The following is a 16,034-nucleotide window of genomic DNA, read 5'->3' as shown; positions in this document are numbered from 1 at the left end:
GCTTTCTCATAGGGTGGTGAAAAACCACGCGCCAACTCTCCCAAATAAGGAGTTGTTTGTCACAGACCACAGCGGAGCCAGCGCCATCTTGTAATGGCGCCCATAGTCTGCAGAAACGGCAGAAGTGGCTCACCACATTGGCATCCATGATTTCAAGGTCTCAGTCCATAGATGGTCAACTCCATAATTCCAGACCCAAGGTGAGGCAGAAAATTATGGTTGTGGCAAAGGAAAGCAGCTTATACAGAGCACCAGGAAATAGAGAGAGCTTCACTAACCAGAAACAAAATATATACCCCAAAGGCATGACCCAAGGACCTACCTACTCCAAATACACTTTACCTGCCAAAATCTACCACCCAGTCAATCCATCCAGGAGAATTAATGCACTGATTAGATTAAGACTCTCATAACCCAATCATTTCAGCTCTAAAATTTCTTGCATTGTCTCACACATGAGCTTTTGGGCAAATTTCACATAGTAGAATTCTTTTTTTATACCTTTTTCAAGTGTTTTGTGATGCATCATTAGGTTATACATTTGGGATCTTCTTGATTTTCTTATGCAGGCACTCATAGTTATAAACTCTCTTTTTAGAATTGCCTTCATGGTGCCCCAAGGGTTCTTGTATTTTATATAATTATTCTCATTTGAACTTAAGAATTTTTAAATTTCTCCCCTGAATTATTCTTTACTCATTCATCTTTCAAAAGTGTGTCATTCAATCTCCATGAGTTTATGTAGTTTCTGTAATTTTTTTTTCGGTGTTGATTTCCTATTTAATTCCATTATGATCTAAGTAGGTGCAAGGAATTATAAAAATTATTTTTTGTATTCACTAAGAGTTGTTTTGTAGCCTAAAATATGGTCTTTTGGAGAAGGTTTCATGAGCCATTGAGAAGAAACTATATTCAAGTGATGTTAGATATTCTAAAGATGTATGTTGATTCCATTTGATTTATAATATTTTTAGGTCCAAAATGACTTTACTGAGTTTATATCTGGATGAACTACCTATTGATGAGAGTGGAATGTAGAAATCACCCAGCATTATTGTACTGGGAGCTGAGTCTTTAATTTGAATAGTATTAATTTTATATAATTAGATGCACCCACATTGGGGACATACGTATTTACTATCATTATATATTCTTGTTGAATAGTTTCCTTTATCAATAGGACATGATCTTTCCTCTTTTTATTAATTTTGTTTTGAATTCTGCTTTGTTAGAATATGAGAGTAGCTACTCCTGCTTGTTTTCAGGCTGCATTGGCATGGTATATCAATTTTATTCTTTTACTGTGGTTGCCTTTTCCTGTAACGTGAATCTCTTGCAAGCAACCTGAAGTTGGGTCTTGTTTTGTTTTTTGTTTTTTGTTTTTTTCATTCTGCCAGCCTATCTTTTAATTAGAGAGTTAAGATCATTCACATTAACTGTTGTTTTAGAGAGATATTTATTAAATCTTACCATTTTGATTTACAATGTGTAGTTTTGTTCTCGTTCTCATTTACTTAGCTACTCTTCAAATGAGATTTGTTCACTTTTTATTTCATCTGTAGGCAGTATTTCTTTAAATAAGTTCTGTAGTGTCAGCTTTGTAGTCATGAATTCATTTAGCTTCTGCTTACCTTGAAAGGTTTTTATTTCTTTTTCAATTTTGAAGGATGCTTTGTTAGATATAGCAATATTGGTTGATGTGGACAGTGATGACTCAGATTGGGAGTCCATGATTGATTCATGGCTGTGGTGTGCCTGCTATCTGGGAATGTTTCTGTGCAAGGGATGCCAACTTGCTATGGTGATGGCCAGCCTGAAGAGGCTCTGTGAAAGAGTCTTATCAGTTTTGTCCTTGATCTCAGACACAAAGCTCCAGAGAATAGAGGATTTCTGAGTATGTCAAGAAAACCACAATGTTTCACCAGTGCTGCTACCTCCAAACCTGCCTGCTTAACATTAACTTTAGACAATGGGCTTCCTAAGTGCTGCAGGAAGCTCCAAGCATTGTAACAGTGAAATAGCTCCAAGAATGTTTGTAGCCCAGTAACTTTCTAGTGCGCAAAAAACAATACCTCTATAGTCTTTAACTTCTTGATGATGAGAACCTATAAAATAAACAAATTTCCTGGGCCAGCTTTTCAGTCACTCTTTCTCCATCAGACAGCAGTGTTCTATCTTATCCCAGCTTTCTCTCAATATCTGTGTGTTTTTCTTAATTCCATATCACCCCTTTTTGGTTTTCTAAAGGTTCAGCCATGCATGTCACAGCAAGTTGACATTATTTTCTTTCAGGACTTGGAACACATCATTCCAAAACCTTTCAGAATTTTTGCTGAGAAATCAGAAGTAATTCTGGTTAGCTTGCCTCTTTATGTGACCTGATGTTTTTTCCCTTAAAGCTTTTAAAATTCTATCTTTGTTCTGTATGTTAAACATTTTAATTATGATGTATTGTTGAGAAGTTCTTTTTTTTTCCTTGTCTATTTAAGGTTCTAAATGCCTCCTTGTAGCTGAATGTCCATTCATTCTCAAAGCTTGGAAATTTTTCTGTTACTTCTTTAAAGAGGTTATCCATGACATGAGTCTTCATCTCACACCCCCTTCAATTTCTCTGATTCTTAAATTTAGTGTCAATGTTGTTCCAGAGTTCTTGTACATTATGGTTAGGGTTACTTATTTTCTTTAATACTCTCTAAATGTTCAAGGCCAGTCACTTTGTCTTCCATCTCTGAGATTCTGTCTTCAGCATTGTCTACTCTATTAAAGAGACTTTTAACTGAATATTGTACTTGATTTATTCTGTCATTCATTTCCAAGATTTCTAATTGGTTCATTTTTTCTTTAATATTTATTTAATTGTAGATGAACACACAGTATCTTTATTTATTTTTATGTGATACTGAGGATCAAACCCAGTGCTTTACACATGCAAGGCAAGTGCTTTACTACTGAGCTACAGCCCCAGCCCCGTCTAATTGGTTCTTTTTAAAATCTCTTTCTCCTTACTGAATTTCTCATTCATATTGACTTCCTTAAATCATTCAGTCATTTTTCTGTGTTCTCTTGGAATTCATTATTTTTATAATCATTCTTTTGACATCTTAATCTGATATTTCATCCATTTCAATATCTTTGGGGTAAGTTGCCAGTTAACTATCCCTTGTTTTTTCACATTTCTTGTATTCCTGTGTCGGAGTTTATGCATTTGTTGGGATGTATATATCTTTCATGCTTATGATTGGACCACAGCTTTCCCTTGCCAAATTGTCCTAGAGTAATCTAGATTGAGACCCCCCCTCACAGGTGTGGTATTCTCAGGCTTTGTGGTAATTCTGTGTCATTGTTGTTGTTATTTGTTGCAGAAGTGGATGTCCATAGTGAGACTGAAAACCCACCCATAGAGATTTCTATTTGGAGCTTTGGGTTTTAGTCTCTTCTCTTCTTCATAGAAAAGTATAGCTGTAGTTTGAGTTTGGTTAATTTATGTGTGGAGCAAAGTGTGCTTTCTTTTGGCTGAGTTTAATTCAGTATCAAAATCTCTTCCCTGTGAACTTTCAGTGTCCCTGTGTATTACCTGAACCTCACAGAAAAAAGGGAAACAAGTAATAGCACACAGAGAAGCAAACAATACAGCATTAAAATAAATGCCTTGTGAGGAGCTGAGGTTGTGGCTTAGCGGGAAAGGGGCTGAGGTTGTGGCTCAGCGGTACAGCACTTGCCTTGCATGTGAAGCACTAGGTTCGATCCTCAGCATCACATAAATAAATAAATAGATAAATAAATAGATAGACAAAGGTGTTGTGTACAACTAAAGAAAAATTTTAAAAACAGAAACTGAAATCTGCAAAAATAAATAAATACCTGGTGCCTACTATGATATCTACAACACTACCACAGAAACAAGAATGATGGGTTCAACAATTGTCAACAGCCAAAACAGTAAATAACCATGAACTATATCTGGAATTAATATAAACAGCAGGTGTCAACTCTGTCATCCATAGTAGTAAGAATCACAACAATATAAATGTTGGGGGCAGGAGTTATACAAACCATATAGTTCTAAAAGATGTTAAAAATACAGTTCATTAAGAGAAAAGAAAATATGATAGAATAAAGAGAGTTTAGAATGTTCAAATTGTGAACAGAGAATGCTGATAAGATGTATCCAGTGATGGTTATAAGGAAGGAGGAGAAGAAAAAGTAGAGAAAGAACAAGAAAATTTCGTGTTAGCAGGACAAGAATGGAGAGAAAAAGAAACAAGAGAAACAAAAACAAAACAAAAAATATATACATAGATAGATCAAAAGCCCTAACCCTCAAAAAAGAAAAACTACTACATCTTAAAAATGCTAAATATGAGAAATGTATGTGTGTGTGTATATTACATACATATATGTAATACACACACACACACACACACACATATATATATATATATATATATATATATATAGATAGATAGATAGATAGATAGATATCTACAAGCCAATCAACACAGCAAGAACAAAAAATGGAAAAGATTCATACTGAAAAATTAAAAGATTTTCTCCATTGAGATGAATAAAACAGTTAAAGAAAATGAATGGATGGTCACTACCTATGCTCAACTATCCTTGTTTCTGTTTCTTCTTGGGCTGTGTACTGACAGAGAGAGAGAGAGAGAGTAGCAGGCAGAGCAAGGGCTGGGGTTGTTAACCTCTTCTCCTTTTTGTGTTGCTCACCAATCTGCTAGTTGGAGTGGCCTAAATCTGACTTTCAACATTCTCTTCTCACCTATATAAGGTAGGATGGAATGAAAAGTACTCTTTGAAATTTTGTCTGGACAGCCCAGATGGATGCACTCCCAGGACAGGGCTACTGAAGAGTTCTGTGTGCGGAGTTCCAATGACTGGAGCCTAGGTCTTATGGGTTTTTACGGGCTTCATTAGGTGGTATCTGCTCTGAAGGGATTAGATCAACACACCTCTAGGTTCTGGCAAATGCCAATCTTGATTGGGAGTCTGGATCCCAGGAGCGTCCCAAGAATTCTACTTGCAGAGCATGGGAACCAATCCTCCACACACTCTGCTACTCATAATCACAACGCTCCCACATTTAGTCACTGAGTGTGTTCATGCCACTCTGTTCAGCTTTCTGGCTCTCTTCAGCTGGTTGTATGAGCTGTCAGACCCCAAAGAAAAACAAGTTGGCTCCCCTTTATTTTTTCTGACTTGAATCTCCCTGACTACCGTCTTCTTTGTGCCTTTTTCAAACATATTGTGCTAGGAACACCATAGGCCACATGTTATGTGCTTGCCAGGGCAGTATAGCAATGTTTGCTATGAGTTCCAACAGCAGCAAGATGAAGTGTAACCTCCTCAAGATGGCTCTCCATTTTCCAGTTGAGAAATACAAAACACTTTTTAAACACAGTTCCCTGTGCAACGTCTGCATCAGTTAAGTTCTATTTGCTTTTCTGATGTACAGGTTTTTCTGTGCCAAATCTGTCAGTTGTATTTCTCTCTGTTTGTATTATCCCTCCCCTCTGAGGTAAACCAGCACTGCTGCTGCTGCTGCTGCTGCTGCTGCAATGGGTTTGGCTCTAACATACTCTTTCTTATTCCTTATCCAATGCACCCAAATTTCTGAGTTTCTAAGAAACTCTGACTGACTGATCCTGAATTTAAGTGAATTCCCCCTGTCACCCACCTCACTGAGAAACTATTCCCATTGCTGTGGAGCGATTGGAAATGGAACATCCCTGTATCTGCCATTCTAACGTTTGTTTTTAAAATGGGTAAATGGGGGCAGGGGATATTGCTCTATAGTAGTGCTTGCCTGTCACAAGGAAGGCTGTGGGTTCCTGCAATCCCCAGGACAACCTAATTAATTAATTAAGGTATAAGGGGCTTCAAACAAAGTCTTTAGAAACTGGGTAAAGTTAGGCAATGTATTCCTAGAATATCCAGAAACAAATGTGGCTATTCTTTTATTTGTAATTGGCATAAAAATAACAATAACACCCTCACCACAGAGTAATTATGATATATGGAATAGTGAAAAGATGAATGACAGAAATGTTATAGTCACAAGAGGAAGGAAATGGGTAGTCTTTAGTGTTGGAGACCTATACTACTTGTGAAGCAGTAGAGCATTATGTGAAAGTAGCATAAACTTCTTGTAAATGTACATTACAAACTCTTGGGTGACCACTAATTTTTTAAAAGAAATAAACTAAGAGATAGCTGAGTCAGATAAAATGTTTGTTTAAAAAAATTGTCAGCCCATAAGAACAGGATCAAAAGAACTACAAGACAAAAAACAAAATGGCAATAGTAAGTCCTTACATATCAATAATTATTTTCAATATAAATAGATTAAATTTGTCCATAGTGAGATGTAGAGTAGCTGAATTAATTTTAAAAACTAAGATCCATCTGATGCTATATAAAAGAAGCTCATTTAGCCTTAAGGACACATATAAGCTGAAAATGAAGAGCTTGAAAGATATTCCATGTAGTGGAAACCAATAGGGAGATATGGTGGCTAAACTCATGTCAAACAAAATGGACTTTATGTTTATCTGGTAGAGATATTTGTGAAACCATGTTTTCTGCAGCATTATTCACAAGAGTTAAGATATGGAACTAACATAAGCATCCCTAAGAGATGAATATTGTGATGTGTGTGTGCACGCACACATGTGCACATACATTAGGCATGCTTTAAAAAGGAAGATTTTGTTGTTTTAAATGACACAGATGGAACTGGAGGATATTATGCTAAAACAAGTGAAACAAGTCAAACACAGAAAGAAAAATACTGTGTGATCTCATATGTAAAATCTGGAGGAAAAAATGTGTACATTGAAACAAAGAGTAAAATGAATGTTGGTAGAATGGTAAGAGGTAGGTCAAAGGATACAAAGCTGGATTTACATAAAATGAATAGGTCTAGAGATCTAATGTACATCATGGGTAATATAGTTAATAATATTGGATTTATGTTGAGAACTTGCTAAGAAAGTATATTTTAGGTGCCCTTACCACACATACCCACACACAAAGGTAACTGTATGAGATGATGGCTGTTAATTAGCTTGACTATAGAAACCATTTCACTAGGTATATAAAAACCTCATGCTATAATTGTAAATATACATGAAACTGAAAATGAAATAGAATGTCAAAATAAAAAAATATATATATTTTTAAAAGTCTTGTTTAAAATCAATTCAAAAAATGGGAAGAAAAATAAAGACTAGATACAATGAATAATAAACTGTTGAAGATATAATGGCTATAATCCAAATATATAACTTCATTTTAAAAATCACTTTTAAAGTGATTTAAATAAATTCACTAATTAAAAGACAGACTATGAGAATGGATCGAATAAAATAAAAATAAAATAAACAAGATTGCTAGCTGCATATGATGACATACACCTTCAGTCCAAACTACTCAAGAGATGGAGGCAGGAAGGTCACTTGAGTCCAGGAGTTGGAGGTCAGCCTGAGCAACATAGTAAGACCCCATTTCAAAAAAGTTTTAATAAACTTTTTAAATGTCACCTACAAGATACATTAAATATAATGATACAAATAAACTAAAAATAAAGGGATGTATAAAATGTATTATTCTAACACTAATCTAACAGAAAACAGACATAGTTTTATTAGTTTCAGACAAATCAGCCTTCAAAATAAGAAAAATTATCAGGGATAAAAAGGGAATTCCATAATAACAAAGGGAAGGGTCAATTCTCCCAGAAGACACAATAATCTTTAAGATGTATATATTTTAAAAGAGTATCAAAATATATAAGACAAAAACTGCAATGATAAACAGCTGAATTCACTAGTAATGTTGAAGACTTCAACACCTCCCTTTCATTAATTGACAGATTTAGCAGGTAGGAAAATCATCAAGAATATCTTTGACTTGAGCAACACCATCATTTAACTTGATCCAACTAACATTGAAATAATTTACCCAGCAATGGAATGAATACACATTTCTCTCAACGTTCCCATGAAATATTTACCAAGATAGATCATATTCTGATCCATAAAACACACCTTAACAACTATAAAATAATAGAAATTCCCCATAACTGAAAAAAAAAATAGAAACAATACAATGTCTGCTCTCAGACCTCAATGGAATAAAAACAGAAATCAAAAACAGAAAAAGAGCTGTGAAATCCCAAAATATTTGGAGACTAAACAACATACTTTTAGCACATGGATCAAAAAAGAATTATCAAGTGAGGGAAAAAAAAAGAAGTGGGTCACATTAGATTGGGTAGAGAGAAGTGATGGGAGGGGAGGGCAGGGGAAGGGGGGAAAGGAAGGACAGTAGAATGAAATAGACATTATTATTGCTGTGGGTATATACGTGACTGCATAACCAATGTAATTCTGCAACCTGTACACTCAGAAAAATGAGAAATTATATCCCATCTGATTCAAATGTATGATATGTCAAGATCATTGTACTGTCATGTGTAACTAATTAAAACAAATAAAAAAATGTTAAAAAAAGAATTATCAAGATAAATATTTTAAATTAAATAAAATAAAAATACAGCATTAGGGGCTGAGGCTGTGGCTCAGTGGTAGAGCGCTCGCCTAGCACATGCGAGGCTCTGGGTTCCATCCTCAGTACCACATAAAAATAAAAACAAATAAAAATAAAGGTATTGTGTTCAAATACAATTTAAAAAATTTAATACAGCATTAAAAATATGTGGCATGCAGAAAATGCAGTGCTTAAAGGGACACTTATAGCATTAAATGTACATATTAAAAAGAAAAAAAGACGGTGGAATGAGATGGACATCATTACCCCCAAGTACATGTATGAAGACACAAATGGTGTGACTCTACTTTGTGTACAACCAGAGATATGAAAAATTGTGCTCTATATGTGAAATATGAATCTGTAATGCATTCTGCTGTCATATATAACAAATTAGAATAAACTTTTTAAAAGTTAAAAAAACATCTAAAATCTCTGTGCAGTTGTGCTTTGCTTACCTTATTAATATCTGTTTCCAAAACATGGAGAAACATAGATTCCTCCACAGGTAGCATAAGGACAGAAGGATGAGAGCCAGCCAACACAAGAATAGGAATTTTCAGAAAGTAAACTAGCCCCTAGGCTTGATCCCCAGCACCATAAAGATAAAAGAAAGGAAAATAAAAGACAAGCTAGAGCTTAGCAAGTCTCCCTGGACAAAGAAGTAGTCCACCACCAGAAACTGGGGACTGATAGTATGTGCCCTTTCTAGACTCCAGGTCCAGGCCTACATCCCAGAACTTCAACACAACACTAGAGGCTTTGGGGAGAGGTGGCCATAACCTATGGGAGAAGAGCCCATATTCCTCGACCACCCCATTACTAAGCACAATTGATCTGTCTACCCTCAGGTGCCCTTTGGATCCCTCTGCCCGTACTTTCCAACCACATCTTTCACTATACCATATATTTACTTCAACAACATTTTATATTAAGACCCTTTTTCTGCTTGATGATCTCTCTTTGAAAAACATATAACCTTTGAAAACCTCACATGCCCACAAAATCTACTGTGTCTTCAACTATAGCTTCCTCCAAAACACAATGCTTTTTTTTCCCTTTTTTGAAATGTATGAAGCTAAACATATACTCAGCAGCATATATATTCTAAGAGATCCATGTTTACCAAAAAAAAAAAACATAAAAAGTGTTTTAGTCCACAGTCATCCGAACTAAGAAATAGAAGGCAAGATAGGAGGAAGACACAGGTATGGCACACCCATAGCAAACAACTTAAACACTGTTTAGTAATTCTTTCTGCCCAAATCCCTAGTAAGCTATTCTGCTTTTAAAAGCTCTCACTACAGCTCCTTCTATCCACACAATGTCCACCCTGCTACTCCTTCACTGTTGTACCAAATCCCCTCTGTCCTTTCCTCAACATTTTAAAATCTGCCTCAATTTCACAGAACAATTGTGCTGGACAACAACCTGCACACCAAAACCATCCTGATTTAGGAAGTAGGCTTCTTTTTATCATTATATTACCTCTTGTGAGCATAACTGAAATTATACTTAGCAAAGTCTTTGTTTTGAAGCACACCTATAGTTACTTCCTCCATAAAAGGCTTTATGATAAGTTTTTCCATCCATTTTCTTCTCACTAACAGGCTGATTGGTTCTTTTATATATATATATATATATATATATATATATATATATATATATATATATATTTTTTTTTTTTTTTTTGTTTTGGGGTTTGGTTTTTTATTTTGTTTTGTGCTGGGGATCAAATCCAGGACCTCAAACATGCTAGGCAAGTGCTGTATCACTGAGCAATGCCCCAGACCTCTTCTATATTTTTAAAACAAGATGTCGCTTATGCTGATGTTATTTATATGTTTGTGTTATCTTCCTGTGTTAGATGCTTAACATTTATAACCCCCAAAGCTCTGTTCTTTAGATTATAAACAGCTGAAAATAAACCATGTGTCACTTCCTTCCATTTCTTGCCTGTTTCCCCACTGAGTCTGATGTATCTGCCTTGGTCCCATGACACCCTCTCCTTTCCTTTCCTGTTTGATGAGGGCTTTCCAGTAATGACAGCCCCTTTCTCTGCTTGTCTTCTGTATCCACAGCTTCTCCATTGTCTGCTTCAAGACTGCCTCCTCTTATCTACCCTCCCTTGACCACAGGAGATCTGTGCTCTTCAGGAAAATGCCTCCATAGAGCCTTTGGGATTGTTGTTTGTTGTTGTTTGTCTATACAAATCTAGTGCTGCAGCCCTGAAGTCCCAGGACTGAGAAATGTAAAAACATCCTTTAATATCTGAGCAAGATAACCTTCACCAAATATTTCCAGATGTGAAGGGGTTAATAAAAAAATGGCACATAGAATGTATTCTTCAGAAATGGTGTATAAAAATAAAGGCTAAGAAACTTTTCCAGATTAAAGGAGACTAAAGACACACAGCAACTAAATGCAATGCATGCTTATACACATGATTTTGTAATATAGATTTAAAATAAAAATAAAGCTAGATACTACTGGATAAACTGACACAAACAAATGAAATATGGATGAGATATCAGCTTAAAATTTTATGCCAGTTAAATTTACCAAAGGGGATAATTCTTAATATGTGATGAAATATTAAGAAAAACTAACTATATGACCTATATTCTCAAATATTCTGGAATAAATGTGTATTTTTTGTGGATATATGTCATACATAAAATGAGAGATTGCTAATGGATCAAAATATTAACAATAGGTAAATCTGTATAGCAGGTACACTATTTTCCCATTTGTGCAACTTTTCTGCAAGTTTAATTACTTTCATAGCGATATTTTTCAAATGGACTACCAACTATGTTGTTCTCATATTTAACCTTTGAGATTTTAAATTCCCTCAACTGTTCCCACTGCACCCGACCCTCAGTAATGCTCAGTACCCACTTTAAAATACTTGTCTCAGGTTCTACCATGGACCTAGGATTCTTTCTCACATGTAAAGCAACTAATATTTCAGTAGAGTTTTACAAAATACTAGGGAAGAGAACAAAACATATATATTTTTTAATGATACACAACGTAAAACCAAAGAGCCAAAATTTTAAGAAACTATGTTTATAGCATATAACTCCTATTTTCTTTCCAATTTGGTACCACTGGTCACATGTCTTCTGGGATTTTGTGGTAATTGGTTTTCAGATGTTTTTTTCTGCTTACTAAGTTACTTACCTCTTCTTCACAGGATTCTCATTTTCAAAAAATGCATTGACTCCCTTTGTAACATCCTCTCCTTATCATACTCAAGCAATTTTTCTTTTTAAATACTTTACTTTTTAAGCAGTTTTTTTTAAAGATATATTCTGTTATATTATGGATCTGTAATGTCGCCCTAAGCCAGCAATAATCAGAGGTAGAACTTTTGGGAAGTGTTTAGGTCATAAGGGCTCTGGCCTCATCAGTCGATTAATCCATTGATGGGTTCATAATTGAATACACCATTGGGAGGTGTTGGAAATTGTAGAAGGTGGGGCATAGTGGGAGGAAGGAAAGCACTGGAGGCATGCCCTGGCAGGGTATATCTTGTCCCTGACCCCTTCCCTCATCTCTCTACTTTCTGGCCACTATGAGGCAAGCAGTTCTGCTGTGCCACATGCTCTGCATCATGATGTTCTGCCTTACCAAAGGCCCATAGAAATGGGGCCAAGTGACCATGGACTGAAACATCTAAAACCATAGCCAAAGTAAGTCTTTTCTCCTTTATGCTTATTTTCTCAGGTTTTTTGTCATAGTAATGGAAAGCTAATCAACACATTCACATACATAAAATTCAAGTGTATAATCAATGATTGTAATGTATTTACAGAGTTGTGCATCTATCACAAGTGAATTTTAAAATATTTTTGTGATTTCCAAAATAAACTCTGTACACTTTAGTTAGCATTCCTCTTACCCTTCATTCTCCCAGCCCTAAACAACTACTGCTCTATGTTCTATCTTTGTATATTTTCCCTTTTCTAGATATTTCATAAGACTGATATCATATGTGGTGATTTGTAATCGATTTCTTTCATTTAACAAAGATTTGAAGGTTCATTAATTTTTTAGCCTACTTCATTATTTTATTCCTTTTATGGATAAATTAGATTCTACTGTATGCACATACACCAATTGTCCATTCATTGGTTGGTTATGTTGGTTGTTTTCACATTTTGAATATTATGAATAATACTGCTATGAGCATTAGTGTACAAGTTTCTGTATGGATTTGTTTTCATTTGTCTTATGTATTTACCTAAGAGTGGAATTGCTGGGTCATATGGCAATTCTGTTTTTAACATTTTGAGTAAATGGAAAACAGCCACACAATTTTATAGTCCCATAGGAGTGTATGAGTCTTCCAATATCTCCATATTCTCTTAAACACTTATTATCTGATTTTTTATTCTAGCCATCCTAGTGTGTGAAGTAATATCTTGGTGGTTTTAAATTATAGTTCCCCAAAGATTAATGAGTTCAACTATTTTTTTCATAAAATCCTTTATTTCTAATGGCATTTAGGGAAGGATGGTCCCCCAACTGTTTGACTGTATAATACAGTTAACTAGAAACATAATTCATTTTAATCATGTGAAAGGAAAAATTTATTTTCTTCTAAATTCTTGTAAGCAATTTATATGTTTACAATCTCAGGTTTTTATCTACACTGTCATGGTTTAGATATTAGTTGTCCCCAAAAAGTTCCTATGTTATTGAAGGAATATTTAGAAGTGAAATGATTCGATGATGAAAGCTGTAACCTAATTGGAACATTTTAGTTTGAATGGACTGAGTGTTAACTATAGGCAGGAGATGCATGACTGAAGGAAGTAGGTACTGGAGATGTGCCCCACAAGGATTTGCCTTTGCTGCAGCAGCCCACCCTCCTTCCCTACTCCCCTGCTTTCCCCCTCCCTCCCTACTTCCTTCCTTCCTGGCTGCCATGAATGGGTGAATGGATCAATGGATCAGTGCTCCTCCACCTCCTCCACCATATCCTTCTGCCATGATGTTCTGCTTCACCTTATACCCAGAGTCATGAACTTAGCGGACCATGTACTAAACCTCTTGAACTATGGCCAAAATAAGTTTTTTATCCTCTACATTTTTTCTGTTAGGTATTTGCATCACAAATATGCAAATTTGACTGACATACACATGTACAGTTTACTACTTCTATTCTTTTTTTCATTTGTATTTTCTATGTAGTTACAAGAAGACAATATTGTGCACTGAATTTTGTAAGGTTACTTCTTGAATGAAGTTGGGGAAGGAATTGAATGACTCCTCAGTGTTAAAAGGCAGAGCAGAACAGATTGTCAAATTATGCTCACTGTTTTTAATCGCCAATGCTATATACCTGTGTTCTGCATGTGTTTCTTGTATGATAAATATCATGGGAATATGATTGACACAGCCTACATAGCATATCACCTGAGAGATGGACTTTTAATCTTAATATAAAAGATGGGGGACACCGCACATGTCAAATGATAATTATGAAAGTTGAGTATAGGGTGCATGGGGAGTTTTATTGTTTAATCCATCCCTATATGTTTAAACATTTTTGTAATAATCTTTTTAAAAGAGAAAATGTTGACTGCCTCATAAGGAGAGGGAAAGACCAAAAAGAATGGTTGACAAGGTTGGGACAATCTGTCAAAACTAGATTTGAGCTCTCAGTAAAGACATTCTGGGAGTGTAATTCCTTTGAGGTTGGGACCTTGGAAGGAAAACATTCTATATAACAGGAAAAAAGGAGGAAAAGAGGAATTGATAGTGAAGTGTTTTTCATGCCAAGATCCCATATGAATGGCTTCAGTTCCTTTGTGGTTTATGAGTCCAATACATCTGCTAAGTGGAGATGGCCTCATTTTGAAGAAAGTGCAGAAGGTTTGAAAAAAATGTGAGTAGTATAGAAGAGTGGATAAGGAATCAGTGACCTAAGCTCCATAAGGATTGTTAACTGAAACTAAGCATAGAATAATAACTTGGGGGAATGAATGAGTGAATTATCTCTATTTAGTGCTAGTGTGTATCATGAATTTAGGGTGGTTCTAGTAGATTTATAAGATTTAAATCCAACAGCAATCAGTCACTTATAGGAAGACATTCCTGGAAAAGGTAGAGAGAAAGGGTTTGGCCAGAGAGTAAGGATTAAATGGGGTTGAATTAGGCCCATTTGGAGCAGTGCTAAATGCAGGTTGCCTGAGAGATCTTGAGGCCTACCTTGAAGAGGGAAGAAATAAATTAGTAGATAAATGAGTAAGTGCAAAAAATAAAGACTGGGAGTTGGAAAGCTGACAAATTGAGGGCCTATAATGGAAGGACAGAGGGTGAGATCAGAGGGAAGAAAGTCAGGCTATATTACTCCAGTGGCAGAGGTGTTCCTGGACATGGCTGTAAGTGAACTGGAATAGAAGGACCCTAATATGGGTTAAAAGGAACTAAGAGGTAAATTATTGGTAGGTCTCTCCAGATGGATGTTGGTGACTGATTCCTTACCCCTGCAAGTCCTTTGCCCATGGAACCCCTGCCACTTTTTGTTCTTCCCAGAGCCTCTGCAGAGTCTACTGTCTGAAACACTAAGCTTTAGATACTGCAAATCAATGGCATAACTCTGGAGTAAAAGAAGTATGGTAGAATGCAGGGGCTTTGGTACATATATCTTTTTCATTTCTATTTTTACATCCAGTATTCATAAATGTCTCTGGGGAAAAAAAAAAAACAATTCAAGAGTACTCTGAGACAATGAAACCCATTATTTTGTATAATTAAAATGCACTAATTAAAAAAAAAAAAAAGCCTCTGGGAAACTCAACCCATTTTTGAGTCCCAATCTGTGCAAGTGCAGTTGCCTTCCCAACAGACCCCTATTTTAACAATAAATGTGTGCTGAATCTTGGTTAAAAGGAGCATTTTATGCAGGTCTGTGATAAACCCTCAAATATCTGTGACTCTGGTGCATGGTCCAGGACTCAACTCTGGACTGTGAGCTGCAGGTGATGGAGGGAGATCGACCATGTCTCTAAGAAGCCCATGAAAGTCAAAAATGACGTCTGCATCCTGGAAAGTGAACTGTACACACTAAGGGCAAGATCTTGCATGTTGACACCAAGGTTACCCCCTTAGTCCCACCTGAAAAGAGGTATGCCATGTTTGACAACAGCCACACAACCTCATGTACACTTCTGCCAGTATGACATCAGTAACCACTGTATCACCTGATGAGCCTCAGGGAAGTGCTGGCAGGATCACACTGGGAAAGAGTAGTTGTTCACAATGTGGAGGTGATGAAGCATAATCCTTTCTTCCACCAGAAAGGTCATTTTTCCCCTCATTTTTTTGTTTTGTTTTGGTGTTACTTTCTCTCTTTTTAAAAATTTTTTAGTTGATGGTGCTGAGAATTAAATCCAGTGCTTCACACATGCGAGGCAAGCACTCTGCCACTGAACCACAACCCCAGCCTCCTCTTT

The sequence above is a fragment of the Marmota monax genome, unplaced genomic scaffold, assembly GCF_021218885.2.
Source record: "Marmota monax isolate L192 unplaced genomic scaffold, Marmota_monax_Labrador192_F-V1.1 WCK01_AAM20220418_F8-fsc00059, whole genome shotgun sequence".
Lineage (NCBI taxonomy): Eukaryota > Metazoa > Chordata > Mammalia > Rodentia > Sciuridae > Marmota > Marmota monax.
Note: the sequence above shows the minus strand (reverse complement) of the source record.